This window comes from Antechinus flavipes, chromosome 5 (assembly GCF_016432865.1).
Source record: "Antechinus flavipes isolate AdamAnt ecotype Samford, QLD, Australia chromosome 5, AdamAnt_v2, whole genome shotgun sequence".
Lineage (NCBI taxonomy): Eukaryota > Metazoa > Chordata > Mammalia > Dasyuromorphia > Dasyuridae > Antechinus > Antechinus flavipes.
This window is the reverse complement of record NC_067402.1, coordinates 125431311-125449340: the sequence shown is the minus strand read 5'-3', so window position 1 is coordinate 125449340 and position 18030 is coordinate 125431311.

Below are 18030 nucleotides of genomic sequence, written 5' to 3'. Positions count from 1 at the left end.
GATATGTTGCAGTATATCCTAGATACAATATATGTTTGCAGAACCGAACAGTTCTCTTGTTGCGTAGGGAGAATTGGATTCAGAAGGTATAAATAATCCGGGAAGAAAAACAAAAATGCAGATAGTTCACATTCGTTTCCCAGTGTTCTTTCTTTGGGTGTAGCTGCTTTTGTCCGTCATTTATCAATTGAAACTCAGGTCTCTTTGTCAAAGAAATCCACTTCCATCAAAATATGTCCTCATACAATATCGTTGTCGAAGTGTATAATGATCTCCTGGTTCTGCTCATTTCACTTAGCATCAGTTCATGTAGGTCTCTCCAAGCCTCTCTGTATTCATCTTGCTGGTCATTTCTTACAGAACAATAATATTCCATAACATTCATATACCACAATTTACCCAGCCATTCTCCAATTGATGGGCATCCATTCATTTTCCAGTTTCTAGCCACTACAAACAGGGCTGCTACAAACATTTTGGCACATACAGGTCCCTTTCCCTTCTTTAGTATTTCTTTGGGATATAAGGCCAATAGAAACACTGCTGGATCAAAGGATATGCACATTTTGATAATTTTTTGGGCATAATTCCAGATTGCTCTCCAGAATGGTTGGATTCGTTCACAACTCCACCAACAATGCATTAGTGTCCCAGTTTTCCCGCATCCCCTCCAACATTCATCATTATTTTTTCCTGTCATCTTAGCCAATCTGACAGGTGTGTAGTGGTATCTCAGAGTTGTCTTAATTTGCATTTCTCTGATCAATAATGATTTGGAACACTCTTTCATATGAGTGGTAATAGTTTCAATCTCATCCTCTGAAAATTGTCTGTTCATATCCTTTGACCATTTATCAATTGGAGAATGGCTTGATTTCTTATAAATTTGAGTCAGTTCTCTATATATTTTGGAAATGAGGCCTTTATCAGAACCTTTAACTGTGAAAATGTTTTCCCAGTTTGTTGCTTCCCTTCTGATCTTGTTTGCATTAGTTTTATTTGTACAAAGGCTTTTTAATTTGATGTAATCGAAATTTTCTATTCTGTGATCAGTAATGGTCTCTAGTTCATCTTTGGTCACAAATTTCTTTCTCCTCCACAAGTCTGAGAGATAAACTATTCCATGTTCCTCTAATTTATTTATAATCTCGTTCTTTATGCCTAGGTCATAGACCCATTTTGATCTTATCTTGGTATATGGTGTTAAGTGTGGGTCCATGCCTAATTTCTGCCATACTAATTTCCAATTATCCCAGCAGTTTTTATCAAATAATGAATTCTTTTCCCAGAAGTTGGGGGCTTTGGGTTTGTCAAACACTAGATTGCTATAATTGACTATTCTGTCTTGTGAGCCTAGCCTTTTCCACTGATCCACTAATCTATTTCTTAGCCAATACCAAATGGTTTTGGTAACTGCTGCTTTATAATATAATTTTAGATCAGGTACAGCTAGGCCACCTTCATTTGATTTTTTTTTCATTAATTCCCTTGAGATTCTCGACTTTTTATTGTTCCATATGAATTTTGTTGTTATTTTTTCTAGATCAATAAAATATTTCTTGGAAGTCTGATTGGTATAGCACTAAATAAATAGATTAGTTTAGGGAGTATTGTCATCTTTATTATGTTCGCTCGGCCGATCCAAGAGCACTTAATATTTTTCCAATTATTTAAGTCTGACTTTATTTGTGTGGAGACTTTTTTATAATTTTGCTCATATAATTCCTGGTTTTCCTTTGGTAGATAGATTACCAAATATTTTATGCTGTCAATAGTTATTCTGAATGGAATTTCTCTTTGTATCTCTTGCTGTTGGGTTTTGTTGGTGATGTATAAAAATGCTGAGGATTTATGGGGATTTATTTTGTAGCCAGCTACTTTGCTAAAATTATGAATTATTTCCAATAGCTTTTTGGTAGAATCTCTGGGGTTCTCTAGGTATACCATCATATCATCTGCAAAGAGTGATAGTTTGGTTACCTCATTGCCTACTCTAATTCCTTTTATATCTTTCTCAACTCTTATTGCCGAGGCTAGTGTTTCTAATACGATATTAAATAATAATGGTGATAGTGGGCAACCTTGCTTCACTCCAGATCTTACTGGGAAAGGTTCCAGTTTTTCCCCATTGCATATGATGCTTACTGATGGTTTTAAATATATGCTCCTGACTATTTTAAGGAAAAGTCCATTTATTCCTATGCTCTCAAGTGTTTTTATTAGGAATGGATGTTGGATTTTATCAAATGCTTTTTCTGCATCTATTGAGATGATCATGTGGTTTTTGTTTGTTTGGTTATTGATATAGTCAATTATGCTAATAGTTTTCCTAATATTGAACCAGCCCTGCATTCCTGGTATAAATCCTACTTGGTCATAGTGTATTATCCTGGTGACAATTTTCTGTAATCTTTTTGCTAATATTTTATTTAAGATTTTAGCATCAATATTCATTAGGGAGATTGGTCTATAATTTTCTTTCTCTGTTTCAGCCTACCTGGTTTAGGTATCAGTACCATATCTGTGTCATAAAAGGAGTTTGGTAGGACTCCTTCAATCCCTATTTTTTCAAATAGTTTATATAACATTGGAGTTAATTGTTCTTTAAATGTTTGGTAGAATTCACATGTAAATCCATCTGGTCCTGGGGATTTTTTTCTTAGGGAGTTGATTGATAGTTTGTTCTATTTCTTTTTCTGAGATGGGACTGTTTAGGATATTTACTTCTTCCTCTGTTAGTTTGGGCAAGCTGTATTTTTGGAGGTATTTTTCTATTTCATTTAAGTTGTCGAATTTATTGGCATAAAGTTGGGCAAAGTAACTCCTAATTATTGCTCTAATTTCCTCTTCGTTAGTGGTGAGTTCTCCCTTTTCATTTTTAAGACTAACAATTTGATTTTCCTCTTTCCTTTTTTTAATCAGATTTACTAAGGGTTTGTCTATTTTGTTGGTTTTTTCATAGAACCAACTCTTAGTTTTATTAATCAATTCAATAGTTTTTTTTACTTTCAATTTTATTGATCTCACCTTTTACTTTTAGAATTTCAAGTTTAGTGTTTGACTGGGGGTTTTTAATTTGTTCCTTTTCTAGCATTTTTAATTGCAAACCCAATTCATTGACCTTCTCTTTCTCTATTTTATACAAATAGGCCTCTAGAGATATGAAATTTCCCCTTATTACCGCTTTGGCTGCATCCCATACATTTTGGTATGATGTCTCATTATTATCGTTTTCTTGGGTGAAGTTATTAATTATGTCTATGATTTGCTGTTTCACCCAATCATTCTTTAGTATGAGATTATTTAGTTTCCAATTATTTTTTGGTCTACTTCCCCTGCTTTTTTGTTGAATGTAATTTTCATTGCATCGTGGTCTGAAAAGGATGCATTTACTATTTCTGCCTTACTACATTTGAGTTTGAGGTTTTTATGTCCTAATATATGGTCAATTTTTGTATAGGTTCCATGAACTGCTGAAAAGAAAGTGTATTCCTTTCTGTCTCCATTACATTTTCTCCAGAGATCTATCATATCTAGCTTTTCTAGTATTCTGTTTACCTCTTTGACGTCTTTCTTATTTATTTTCTGGTTTGATTTATCTAATTCTGAGAGTGCAAGGTTAAGATCTCCCACTATTATAGTTTTACTGTCTATTTCTTCTTGCAGCTCTCTTAGTTTCTCTTTTAAGAATTTAGATGCTACCCCACTTGGTGCATATATGTTTAATATAGATAGTGCTTCATTATCCATGCTACCCTTTAGCAAGATATAGTGTCCTTCCTTATCTCTTTTAATTAGGTCAATTTTTGCTTTAGCTTGATCTGAGATCAGGATGGCTACCCCTGCTTTTTTGACTTCACCTGAAGCATAGTAGATTTTGCTCCAACCTTTTACCTTTAACCTGCATGTATCTCCCCGCTTCAGGTGTGTTTCCTGTAAACAACATATTGTAGGATTCTGGCTTTTAATCCATTCTGCTAACCGCTTCCTCTTTATGGGGGAGTTTACCCCGTTCACGTTTATGGTTAGAATGACCAATTCTGTATTACTTGCCATCTTGTTAACCCCGGTTTATGCTTTCCTCCCTTCTTTCCCCTTTCCCCCCCTTCCAAGTATTAAGCTTGTGAGCACCCCTTGCTTCTCACAGCCCTCCCTTTTTAGTGTCCCTCCCCCCGCCTTAGAGTTCCTCCCCCTATCTTACCCCTTTCCCTCCCAGTTCCCGTAGTCCCTTCCGCTTAGCTTATTCCTTCCCTTTCCACTTTTCCCTTCTCACTTTTCAATGAGATGGGAGAAGTTTCACCATAGATTGAATATGTCTTAAGATTTTTCACTTAAAGCCAATTCTGAAGGCAGTAAGATACCCACTATATTCATCCCCCTCCATTCTTTCTCTCAGATATAATAGGTTTCCTATGCCTCTTCATGAGATGTACTACCCCCACTTTACCCTTTTTCTGGTACAATGTCCTTTCCACATCAATTTCTAGAACAAGGTATACATGTATTCTTTATACATCTATATAGTCAAAATATAGTTCCCAAGATTAATCTTTACCTTTTTAGATTTCTCTTGAGTTCTATATTTGTAGATCAAACTTTTTGTTAAGTTCTGGTTTTTTCATCAGAAATAGATGAAATTCGCTTACTTCGTTGAATGTCCATCTTCTTCCCTGGAAAAAGATGCTCATTCTCGCTGGGTAAGTTATTTTTGGTTGCATACCAAGTTCCTTAGCCTTTCGGAATATCATATTCCAGGCCCTTCGATCTTTTAATGTGGATGCTTCCAGATCCTGGGTGATCCTTATTGTGGCTCCTTGATACTTGAATTGGGTTTTTCTAGCCGCTTGCAATATTTTTTCTTTCATCTGAGGGTTCTGGCATTTGGCCACTATATTCCTTGGTGTTTTGATTTTAGGATCCCTTTCAGTGGGTGATCGATGAATCCTTTCAATGTTTATTTTTTCCTCTGTTCCTATGACTTCTGGCAGTTCTCTTTGATAATTTCCTGGAAGACAGTGTCCAGGCTCTTTTTTTCATCATGTTTTTCTGGGAGTCCAATGATTCTCAGATTGTCTCTCCTGGATCTGTTTTCCAGGTCTGTTGTCTTCCCCAGAAGGTATTTCACATTTTTCTCCATTGTTTGATTTTTTTGGATTTGCTTGACTGATTCTTCTTGTCTCCTCGAGTCATTCAATTCCACTTGTTCAATTCTGATTTTCAGTGAAGTATTCTCTTCACTCACTTTTTTAAAATCTTTTTCTAATTGTCCAATTGAGTTCTTTTGTTCTGTGGAATTTTTTTCCATTTCGCCAATTTTGTTTTTTAGAGAGCTGTTTTCTGTTTCCAGTTCACTAATCCTATTTTTCAAGGATTTTACTTCTTTATCCACTCTCTCTTTAACTGACTTCTCCAGGCTCTTTTGCCAAGCCTCCCTCTCCTTTTCCCAAGCCTCACTCTGCTTTCCCCATTTTTCTTCTAGCTCCCTTGTGAGAGCCTTTTTAATCACTTCTATGAGGTTCATCTGTGCTGAGGAACAGACGATCTCCTCCTTTGGGGAATCACCTGGGGACTGCCTGTTTTTAGTCTCCTCAGGATTTAGAGTCTGCTCTCTATCTGTATAGAAGCTGTCAAGGGTTAAAGTCCTCTTCAGCTTCTTGCTCATTCTGTCTATTAATCAGAGACAAACTACCAAAGAAAAACAGAAAAAACTGGAGTCTTTCTTTGGGGGGGGGGGGGGGGGGCTGGGTGTGTTATCGAGCTTCCTCTACAGACTGCAGGGGGCAGCAGTGAGGCACTAGCAGGACTGTGCTGTGCCTGCGCTCTGAGATCCCAAAGCGTGCTGAGTCACTGAGGGGGGGGAAGGGGGGGGCGGCCAGGTCCTGAGAGACTCCAGCTGTTTGCGGTTGTATTCTTCAGCCCCGGTGTTTTTAGCTTCTCTGCTGGGCTGTTGACTTGCTGCAGGTTCCAAACCTGTAGCGAAGCTCTCCCCGCAGAGACGGCTGCGATCTCTCCCCACCCCCTCTGCAGTCTGCTCCCGTGCTCTCACTGCCGCTGCCCTCAGCCTGCGCCCGATCTAAAACCGCCCCAGCCCTCCAGTAAAGACAGACCTTTCTTGGCGGATCTCAAGGATGGCTTCTCTTGGTAACTATTTGTGGGTTTTTTTCAGTCAAGCATTGATTCAGAGGCTTGTAATGAAGTGGATAGTGAGAGAAAGCGCGGAGCTTATGCAACTGTGAGCCTCCTCTCCGCCATCTTAACCGGAAGTCCGAAACTGCAGTTTTTATCTGCATTAATCTAAAGTTAATTAATTAATCTGAGCTGTAGTAATCTATAATATATATGATAATCTGATTAAATATGCCCCCAGATATGATTTTACCTTCATATAGAATTATGATAAATCAGGCCATTTGTAATATTTTTTAACTCTATTAGCCTCAACAGAATTAATGGAAAACTACCCATCATCATAAATACCCCCAAAAATTGAGTATCAATTTTGATTGCTGTGGGCATGGATTTTCCCTCAGAACTTATTACAACATCATAGTTTACTGCCTCCCTTGTTTTGTTTGTTTGTTTGTTTGTTGTTGTTGTTGTTTTAATCAGTACTGCTAGTTTCACTGTGACCAACTAAGCTAGCCATTTTCTGTCCACCTAGAGCTTGTCTCTCTTTTTCCTACAATTTCATTTCATTCTACCTCCTTGTGTAAACCACTTTTTACTTTTCCCAGCCCAAATATATCCCTAAAAATATTTTCCTATCTCTTCCTTCTAGCATTTAACTCAACCCTTCAACACAAGACTATTTGTTGTTGTTTTTGCATGTGTTTTTTTTTAATGCTAGGCCTTAAACACACACACAAAAAAACACACATTCATAAATTGTAGTTCCCACTAATCCCTTTTCTAACTTTAAATGATTTTGGTGGTATTGGTCAACTTCAATTTAACCAAATTTCTCTTCACCAGGAGTTTTTTTTTTTTTTTTTCCTTCCAAAAAAAAATATTCTTACTTGAATTTTTCATAAGGTGTACAATTTCTTCAATCTGGATATTCCATCCTCTATTACAGACGATAACTCATTCACTATTAAATAGATGGTATCATGAATTGTTATGGGTAAAGAAATTTTCCTAAAATGGTAGACTGATTTTTGATGATGAGTAGTTTAATCAGGCTGGCCATAGATAACAAGGTGACAATAACATACTAACCTATTCTCCAAACCTTTCCAGCTTGGTAGAACTAGTTAATCCTTACAAATCTCTAGCATAATCTTTGAGAACCCAAGTTTTCACTAATACCACAATGGTAGAGCTTAGTAAGAATTAGAAGAGATTTCTCACAGTTAACAGCTGATGTTTTAGTATTCAAACATTTAACATTCTAACGTTAATAATTCAATACTCAAAATTAAAAGTAAAAATTAAACAAAGGAAACTTAAATTCTCAATTTGTTTTTAAATCAGTGGAAGCAGATAGTACTTATACTGTATATATGACTGTGTGTGTGATGGGCAGCAAGGAATAGAAGGAATTTTTCATACACATTGTGTTGGGACTATATCTAGTAAACTAATTCCTAGAATATAAGGATTAGACTGTCCATGCTATCTGCCATTTTTCTCATACTGCTGAAATCTTCTCTTTTCTGAATCAAAAGAAACCTATTTTTTAAGAAGGTAAAAGAATCCAAGAATTTTTTTTCTTGACCTGAGCTAACCTTGTCTCACCAGAAATATGATGAAGTTGTTATTGACATATTTAGATTTCACTAACAATCGCCCAGATAGATTTTTGACAAGTTATACTAAAGAAAAATTCCCTAAATTGGAATGGAAGAAATCAAATTTACTTTATGTAAATTCCTTTTCTGTTTTATTTTATTTTATTTTTTATTATTCCACTTCAAGCCAAAGGATGCAGAAACTGCTAACAGGAATTGTGCTTTAGTATAGGGACCTTTTTGATAAAATGGTCCCCTGAGGTTTTGTATTGTGGTCATGATTATGCAAGGGAAGATTTTCCTCCTCCCCCCAACTTGGTTTAAAATGCGCTAATTGGGGATTGGAATATTTTTTTTTTTGGTCTCCCTTCACCAATTCTTTTTTCTTGACTACAGGAAATGGCTTAGGAAACAATTTGGTCCAAATACTGTGGGAGACCCATAGGAGTCTGTTCATAGTGGCTCCCCAGGGCACACAGAGCATATGGTTGCTGGGCACTCTGACCTTGGGTGACCATAGCACAATATGTACAGCTTTTTAGAAGACAGTGTTACTCAAAAGAATCTTAGAAAAAAATGCATTAATTTTGGAATCAGGATCAGTATTAATAGTCTTCCAATTAAGTACAAAGATGTTTTAATAATATACAGCACTATGCCTTATTAATAGGTTCTACATTTTTAAAGTTGTAAAAATTTTATGTGAAAAACTTTTATAACTGTGCTTCAGAAAAAAAAAAGTACTAATGTGGCAGCAACCTTATATAGAATGTAATGAAGTCTAAAAGAGAAGGTTTCAGGTCAAAATTAGAACTTTGTCATTTAGAGTCATTATTTTAAGTGTTATGCAGAGGTATTATAAGAACTTGAGTTCACATATTTAAAATATCCAATTTAGAATATTGTCATACTCCAATAATTAAATAGTTCTTTGAAATTACTCTATATAAGAAACACTAGCTGGTCTCCCCTTCCCTCTTCCCTCCTCCCCCCCCCCCTTTCAGGAAAGCAAAATTATCATCAACTTCTTTAAAAAATGTAGTGCCCCCTTAGAACACAGTCAGGTGATATTCTAGGCAAGATCATAAAAGTTTGAGGTGCGTCTGCTTCCAGTCATGCATAATAGAGGGGCCATTCCCATCATCTCCACTTCAGAGCAGGTGAAGAAATCTGATATTATATCTTAATGGATATAATATAATGACTCCTAAGTTCATACTATGAGGTAATGAAAAAATTTTAAGAGGCTACTAAGATTAAGCTGTGGATAAAATATAGAGATGAGTTTCACCTCTAAAGCTTTTTCTTTAATTTAACTTTTAAGTGCTAGAATAAGTCTCTGAGATATTGGTAGAGACCACTGCAGGATGCATTTCTATTCCTCAGAGGCAGAAACAATAACCTCACGGACCTCATGGATAAACCTGTGCTTTCTATTTGAGTCTTTCTTCCTTTGCTACAGGGTTTTGTGACCTCTCAATAAACAACCTGCATGTCTGTCCCTCCACTTGGCAGACAGTAAAGGAAGAGACTAATAGGCCCAAGAGTATTGTTATGGGGAACAGTCAAAGAAGTAGATCAAATGGGAGGAGGGGGAGAGACTGAGTTGGATTTGATTAGATAGTGGATAGTGGCAGTAAAAAATAAAATAATAATTACAAAGAAACTACAAATATCTCAAGGAGATTTTAATATTAACCTTCCAACTGATTATAAAATAGGAATAAGTTACTGGAATTTGTTCTAATCATTTTATGATTCTTTATTGCTAAGCATTTTGTGAGAGTGCAACTACAACTACTTTTCTCATGGTAGATTCATGTTTGTATTTAAGAAACATTTTTTTTTTAAACTCCCCTCCCTCTCCCTCTGCTTTTCTGGGGGAGAATCTTTATACTAAGGCCAAAAATAGAGTCATGCCTAAAATAACCAACATAGCAACATGATATAATAAATGTTACAGTTCAGTGTCTAATTCTCCTATTGAGAGCTCAGGATGCCTGAACTAAATTTGGGTAAATCATAAGAGCAGATAAAGAATAGAATGGATACAGGATACCAACTTCTAGCATCTCAAACAGATGGTGACTGACTAGCTGCTGTGCTAAAGGCATATTATAATTTATAGTTGCATACAGTGAAATCTCTATATAACACTGTTTGCCACAAACCAGACATCATTAGGAGGTCTTCAAGAACCTACATTATACAATGGCTTTGTCTACAAACTTTAATTCCATATAGATCGTTAAAGAAAACATGAGAAAATCTCATGATATATGTTAGAACTTCTTTGTAATGTTGTCTTTTGAAAGTCTATAGTATCTCAAAAGATTTATAAATCTTTACTCAAACTCCTTTGAACTTCTAATTGAGTTTTAAAACGTTTTCAATTTTTGCATCTATTCTGAGTCCTTTATATTTAAAAATTAATTAGTATTTTCTCCAGGTAGGAATTGTTAACCATTTATATGTCTACCAAATTTAGAATACACCAAGAACTTTTTCTTTTTTTTTTTTTTTTTTTTTTAGCATTCTGAAGTTTGAAAATAATTCTAAAGACAGAAACAAAAGCTGTCTATGTAAAAGCAGCCTCAGAAAACTTAATAGTAAAGAAAAACTCAAGAAAAGTAGTTGAGTTTTGTATAGTTAGATCAGATGAGTTTAAATAGTTGTTTTGTAAAAAAGAATAAGGAGCAGTTTGGTGGTACAGTAAGTAGATGGAGTGCCAGGTTTGGAATGAGGAGGATTTATCTTCTTGAGTTCAAATTTACTAGCTGTGTGATCCTAGGCAAGTCACTTAATCCTATTGCCCTAGTTTCCTTAACTACTAAAAGCAAAAAATCACAGTTCAAGAAATAAAAAAACAAACAAACAAACAAAAAACAATGCATAAAAATTCTAGAAACCATAGGGCAAAGTATATGGAGATAAGGAGGTCAGCAGAAATAAAAGAACTAATAATAGGCTATTGAAGTAAGAATTCGAAAGAGCATTTGTCTGCTGCCTCAAAGGCCTATTATCCAATTAACTCACTGGTCTGTTGATGTGTCTTTCTACATGTGATATTTCTATGTTCTGCTAAATCATTAAGCCTATTGTCCCCTTATATCCCACCTCATCTCTACCTATTGTTTCTTTTTCTTAAAGTATAATCTTCAATGTTTTTAATGTCTTTTATAGCTGTATATTTATAAATAGATAAACTAATATATATATATATGCATATATATATATATATATATATATATATATATATATATATATGTGTTTGTAACTTTTTTTATTCTTGCTTTTTTTAATAGGTGTTGAGAAGGTTGTGGGAGAAAGAAAAATCGGATTTTCCTTGTTTTTCAGTCATTTTTCAGTCACGTTGATGCAGGAAAGATTCCTTTCTAGATTCCCACCCTCTCCTAGTTAATAATGTAAATTGCCCTTTAACTCACAAATCCTGGTCCCTTTGAATTCCAATAGAAGATCTGACCTGTTCCCAGCCCCACCGGGATCTGAGGCAACTTTGGGGCTACACCCAAATGCCCCTTGAGCTAAGTCTCCTTTTATAAAAAGGCCATGCTGGGAACCCCTCTTTGCAGAGATTTCAAACATGGCTACCATGTGAGGACCCTCTGTCCACTGGATCCTCTGTCCAGTGCCCTCCTTATCTCTACCTTCGCCTATACTTTAACTTTGCTTATCTAATAATAAACCTCTTTTATCAATCTAGCTCTCCGGGCCAATAAATGCTTTTATTGGGAACTCGCGAGGCTACTAGACCCCCTTGCGCCGAATCTGTACCCCAAACCTGCTACTAGACCGTAACCCTAATTTCATTTAGGTACCCCAAAGCTAGACCTCAACAATGTCAATCTTACTTACCCTTTTTAATTTGGCTTTGCCTTTGGGTTGTCTTGTTGTTGTTGTTGTTTGTTTGTTTTGTTTTGTTTTTCGAAGATGCTTGATTCTTTGCATTGCCTTCTCCTGTTCTTTTTAGAGATGAGGAAACTGAGACAAATTGAGGTGAAGTCACTTGCTCAGATTGATAAAGCTAGTAAATGTCTAAGGAGATTTGAACTCAGAAGAAGAATCTTCCTAACTCTGGGCCTGGCACTATATTTACTGCACCATTTATCTGTCATGCTGAATCCTAGAGAAGTAAAAAATGGAAATTGATTATTTAGCATAATCAGTCTGCTATTATTTTTTAAAATGCTAACTCTTAAATAGAGGTGATTGGTATAAATGTAATGTATATTTACTATTAGTTTTGTACTGGTTGAATTATATTTTGTATAAATTATTATATTTTGTCAAAAACAATCTGTTTAAATCAGCTTGCTTTCCAACCAAGTTGTACTTTGTTTTTCTCCAATGTGAATCCTTCATCCCCATTCTATTTGAAAGAAACTTGCAGATGCAGGGCATGACTTGCTCTATTGTCCAAAGGACTGAATTGAAGAAAATATCACATTTGAAACAGTCTTAGAAACAGATCAATGTTACATGAAGAATGTGTCATTCTTAAAAATTGTGTCAATCATGGTCACAAAATCACAACAGAAAAGTTTTGCTATGAGTAAAATTTCTCAATTATTTCCTTTTTTTTTTTTAAGATAAAAAGAAATAACACAAGCATCATTTTTCCAAATGGTAATTTACACACACACACACACACACACACACACACACACACACAATCTAGGCTATATATTTGTATTTAAGCAGTAGAAATATCCTTTTTTAAAAAGGATTTTAGCTATGAAAGGAAGGATTATTTGTCTAGTATATATATCTATGTGCGCACATACATGATAGCTTGATGGGATGACAGGGTCAAAAGAATGTTTTTTTTTTGTTTGTTTGTTTTTTTGTTTTTTTTAAGAATGAGGAAAATTTATAAATGTTTGAAAGTGCAAAGGAAGAATTTAGCACATCAAGAGAGACTGAAAATGAGAAAGAAGAGGAGGAAAAAGAAGAAAAACAGGAAGAGGAAAAGAAATGATCCAAGGACCATGCTTCTATAGAAGATGGAAACATTTGGGATTATGAGATGATTAAATAGGAAGTATTGCACAAAGTGAAAGAACACCACATTATCTGACAATGGAATAAAGGAGAGGACTGGGCCAGATAATGTGGTGATTTGAAATATGGAACTAGAAAGAAAGAAAATGTGTGGTGGATAATCTCAAGTTTTTAAGTCTGAGAGGAAAGTAGTGGTATGAAAAGCTTGGAAAAGAAGAGAAAGAAAAACAAGAAAATAAAAAAAAATTACACAAGACAAAGTAAGACATAGCATTAATTTCTACAAAATGAAAGAAACTATAGTTACCAATTCTGAATGAATTAAATCAACCATAAAATGAAAATAAGAGAAAAATGTATTAAAATAAATAAAAATCTAATAATCTGCTACATTAAAAATCATATATACAGATACAGGATAAAAATATAGATCAAAATAATTACCAGAAACGATTTAATTGCATACTAGCAAGTGTAAGAATGCAAAGGCAACTTCTGAATACTTAAAAACATGTAAACATGCAGATTAACAAAGAGCAGAATGACAGGAAACAGAAACCTTAAGCAACCCAGTCTCAGAAGGAAAAAAAAAAAAAAACTGAGAAAACCTTAAATGAACTTGCAGTGAGAAAAGTAAGATAAAAAGAGGGAAAAGGTAACCTTAGTCAAGATGTGTTTACAGGTGAATTGAAATATTCAAAGCACAAAAAGGGTTCTTGTAAGGTAGAGTAGGTGCAACAATCCCAAATTCTCCAGAGTTCCCCCACAAACAAAACAAAATTGTGATCCAGAGCAAATGTAGAATAAAGAAGAATGAAGAAATGAGACTCTGGACAGAACAGGGGTTCTCCTTGGACAACCAAATAAGATCCCAAGATTCTGGGATTTAACCTGTGTGAAATATAAACACTCCCAATCTAGCTCTGCCAAAAAAAAAAAAAAATGCAAGCTAGGAACCCTAGAACTAGCTGATTTCTGTTGGCTACCCAGTTCAAACCATGGGAACTTTCTTCTCCGAGACAGTGGACAGTGTAGGGAATCAGATCTGAGTCTGGGAAAATTGTGCTGATTAGGAACACGAGGTCCAGCTTTGCTGCTGAGACTGTTCTGGAAGGAACAGCACACCTGGTGAATGCACAAACAATAGAGCAGAGATGCTGCTGGCTATGGACACTTGCAGAAGGAAGAAGCTTTTGGTTTAGGGTTCCAAGTCAGAGGGGAAAGCTGAAGGTAAAGCTAGATTCATCATCCCTCCACCCCAGTATTAGTAGTGCTTACAGTAAGGGAATAGGGAAGACTACATGTCATCTTCAGAGGACAATGAAGTAAAAAGAAAAAGTCTCTTCTGCCCCCAAAGAGTAACTTTGAATGACTCCCTGCTCAGAAAGAATTTATAAAATTCCAAAAATACTTCAAAAATCAAATGAGAGAGATTAGGGAAAAACATAAAAAAGAAAAAGAAAAAAAGAGGAATGAGGAATCATCCAAGAAAAACAAGATTTTTTGTTTTTTTTAGGGGTGGGGAGAGGGAATAGAAACCAAATAGAAAAGGAGATCTAAAGTCTTAAAGAAGAAAACAAATCTTTGAAAATTGGAATTGGTCAAGGGTAACCCAATCAAGCTATAGAAGAACAAAAATAACAAAACAAAATATAAAGTGTGAAAAAAATAGAATATTAAACATCTTATAAGAAAAATAGAAGATCTGGAGAACAGATCAAGAAAAGAAAATATAAGAATAATTGGACTATCTGAAAGCTATTGTGTGGGATGGCAGGATCGACCCTCACTCAAATTGACTACTCAGAGGCTTCTCTAAGTACAGACAGAAAGTATCTTTATTTAGAATCTCAAGAAGCAGACAGTCCAGCACTGAGTCTAAAGGGGAAGCTCGGAGTTTGGAGGCAGTGGGACAGACATGGACAACCACCTTTTATTGCCAGCAAAACACAAAAACCATACTACTTTCTTAACTCACCCATTCCTCCTTGTCTGCAGGGAACAAGGAAGTCCATGGCCTTTCTGCAAGGTACTTTAGCAAAGGCTTTACAAAAATATAATTGTCACAATAGCATTTTGCAAGGTCTGACATAAGCATTATTGAATAGATTAATAATCTTATTTCTGAGAAATAGAAACTAAGACTTGCAGACTTTAATTGTTTTAATAAACTTTTTGGGGGGAGACTTCCTATATATATATATATATATTTCACACACTATGGTCGAACAAAGAACCTTGACATAATAATACTAGAAATCATCCAAGAAATTTGTCCTTCAGTGGACTAATCATTGGATCTCAATTTGTAATAATGAAAGAAATGTTAGTAAATAGTTTATACCTATCCAATGAATGATCTTACTGCTGAGCACATATCTCATGGAAGTAAAAGACAGAAGCAAAAATGCAATACATGCAAATTTATTTTGTGGTAGAACACTCTGCATTAGAAATGAACAAGTTGTAAACTAGATGTGCACAAATCTGAGAATGATTGACAAAGGGCATGAATATTTGAATAACTTTCTGTCTCAGTTTGATCCTTCATATAGATGCCAAAGGAATATTCTGAAATCTAAATATGTTACTCCCTTTGGTCAAAATTCTCTGGTAATTCCCTATAGTTTTAAGTAAAATATGAACGTTTCTTTTTGGTATTTAAAGTCCTCCGCAAAATGGCATTAACTTACCTTTCTAGATGTATCATATGTAATAGATATTCCATAGAATATAGTATATTCTATATAATATGATCTATATTCTATATTATACCATAGGTAATCTGCTATTCCCTATACTTTACATTACAATTTCCATCTCCGTGCCTTTTCACAGGCTGTCCATATTCTAGAATATACTTTCTTCTCAACTTAGCATCATCAAATTTACACAGATTTTCAAAGATAAATTCAAGATCCACTTCCTATATGAAGCCTTTCTTGAATCTCTCAAATAGGGTAGTACCTCCCCCCCAATTATATAGTATTTATCCATTGCACCCATTTATCCATATATCCATTATATAGTATTTATCCATGAGAATAAATTCTCATAGGAACCTATCTTTTTCCTCTTTTTATATCTCTAGGATTTATTGTAGTGGCTGGAATATAGTAGGTGTTTAACAAATGTCTTAATTGATTAGTTTATATATTATATATAATATTATATATTATATATCTTATGTATGTATATGTTATTTCTTTTAATAAGCTATAAGTTTCTTAATGTCAGAGAGCTGTGTTTCTTTTATTTTTGCATTCCAAAAAACTTAATTTCTGATATATGGTAGAATAAATTTCTATCATAAATAAACAATAAATAAATAAACAAATGTTTGTCGATTGATTACCTTCCTAATCAAAACTACTCACTGATTTTCCACATGAAAGAAATTTCAAAACATTATGGTTGTAATAATAATATATACATATCTATATATGTATATGTATACATATATATGGTGAAATTTATTGATTATCCATATTTTGAAAGCATCTTTAAAACACAGAAGCTTTTTTTGACTATGTATTATGGAAGCAACCTGCTAGTGACTGCTGGGGATCTAAGTCTGATCAGCAGAATAGATCCCTTCATGTGAGAGGATGATAACAATACAAGGAGACTGAGAGGCAGTTGCATTCTGTGCCCTATCTCCTCTTCCCTCTTGCCTTCATTTATTTCATTCCCAATTCACAAGCAACTTCTGCAACAATAAAGGCTGATTTGTAATTCCTTTAAGTGTGTTATGATTCACAGCTCTGAGGACTTTCAGAAAACCAACCTTCCCCTTAATGGTACAATCCCCTTTAACCCTTTACAGGCTTTCTGGGTTTTCCACTTAGGCATGGTCCTTAACAATCATGTTACACATGTAAAGTTTATTTTTTTCTTTAGAAGATAAATACCTCATTGCAAACAGAATGGGATTTCTTAAATCTAACATTTGCTTTGAAACTTAATGGCATGATTTCATTTTTATCACTGAGCAAATAAATGCATTTGATTCTCTAGAAATAACATATGAGCAAAACATGTACCTGTCACTTTTTTCTTTTTAGAAAGCAATCAAAACAACTATACAATTTTTTTTTAAATAAATGACATAAACAACACATAGAAACTTATTTAAATACCTATTTATTCCAGAATGCAATGGCCAGTCTCATCTTCATCTTGTGTTTCTTAAAAACTTATAGAAAAAGGATAAAAGTGAGCAACTGTTAAATGGTTTTTATCTAAATATTATTTCCCCCCAATTCATAGGAGTTAATAGAAATGAAGGTAAAATAGTCAGCCTAAAGGAAACCACAAGTCTCTAAAAACTGGTTCACCATCCATTTGGTTAACTTTAAAAGAAATAGAGCAGTTTTGTTTTGTTTTTAAGTCCAGTGAATCTACTAAATAAGAATTCATTAAACATCCACATAAATATATGCAAAATACTGTGCCAAATACAAAACCAAAAAAAAAAAAAAAATCCCTGCTCTCAAGGATCTTCTTTTCTACTAGGGAGAAGAAAACTTATACACATATGCAAATTCTAATGGTTTTTAAAAATAAAAATAGCAACATAATTTTAAGGTATATGGAAATGATTTTGTTGTTCAGAATTTTCAGATATGTACAACTATTTGGGTTTTTCCTGATAAAGATGCTGGAACAGCTTGCCACTTCCTTCTCCAGTTTATTTTACAGATGAGAAAACAAGCAAACAGGATAAATTGACTTTGCCCAGAATCACATAGCTAATAAGTATCTGAGACTGCATTTGAACTCACTAGTTGTATCAACCGTACTACATAGTTACCTATAAAGATATTAGAAAAAAGATTTAATAGGCATTGACTATATATTCTAGGAACTGTGCTAAATGCTGGAAATTATTTTTTTATTAAGGAAATAAAGAAAACCAAACAAGATTGCCTCTAGTCTCAAGAATGAAAAAGAAATAGAGAGTGAGCAGAAGTTCAGAACCTTCTTAACACATGAGGGTTTCAAACAAAGATTCACCAGACATTGAAATGGTCTCAAGATGGCATCATTTCCAGAGGAACAAGAGACTAGTTGTAGGAGGAATTGAGGACTGTGGTTATGGTGCAGGTTGGAGAGTGAGATAGAGAGAGTGCAGCATTGCTAGGCTTTCTTATGTCATACAAGCTCTAAGCAGAATTTACCAGTCCTTTAGTCAGACTCAGTGAGGTCATCCCCAGGGGTCAATTAACCAATATGGGAGTGGAGCAGACTAAAGGATGAAAGAGAGGATAGAATAAGT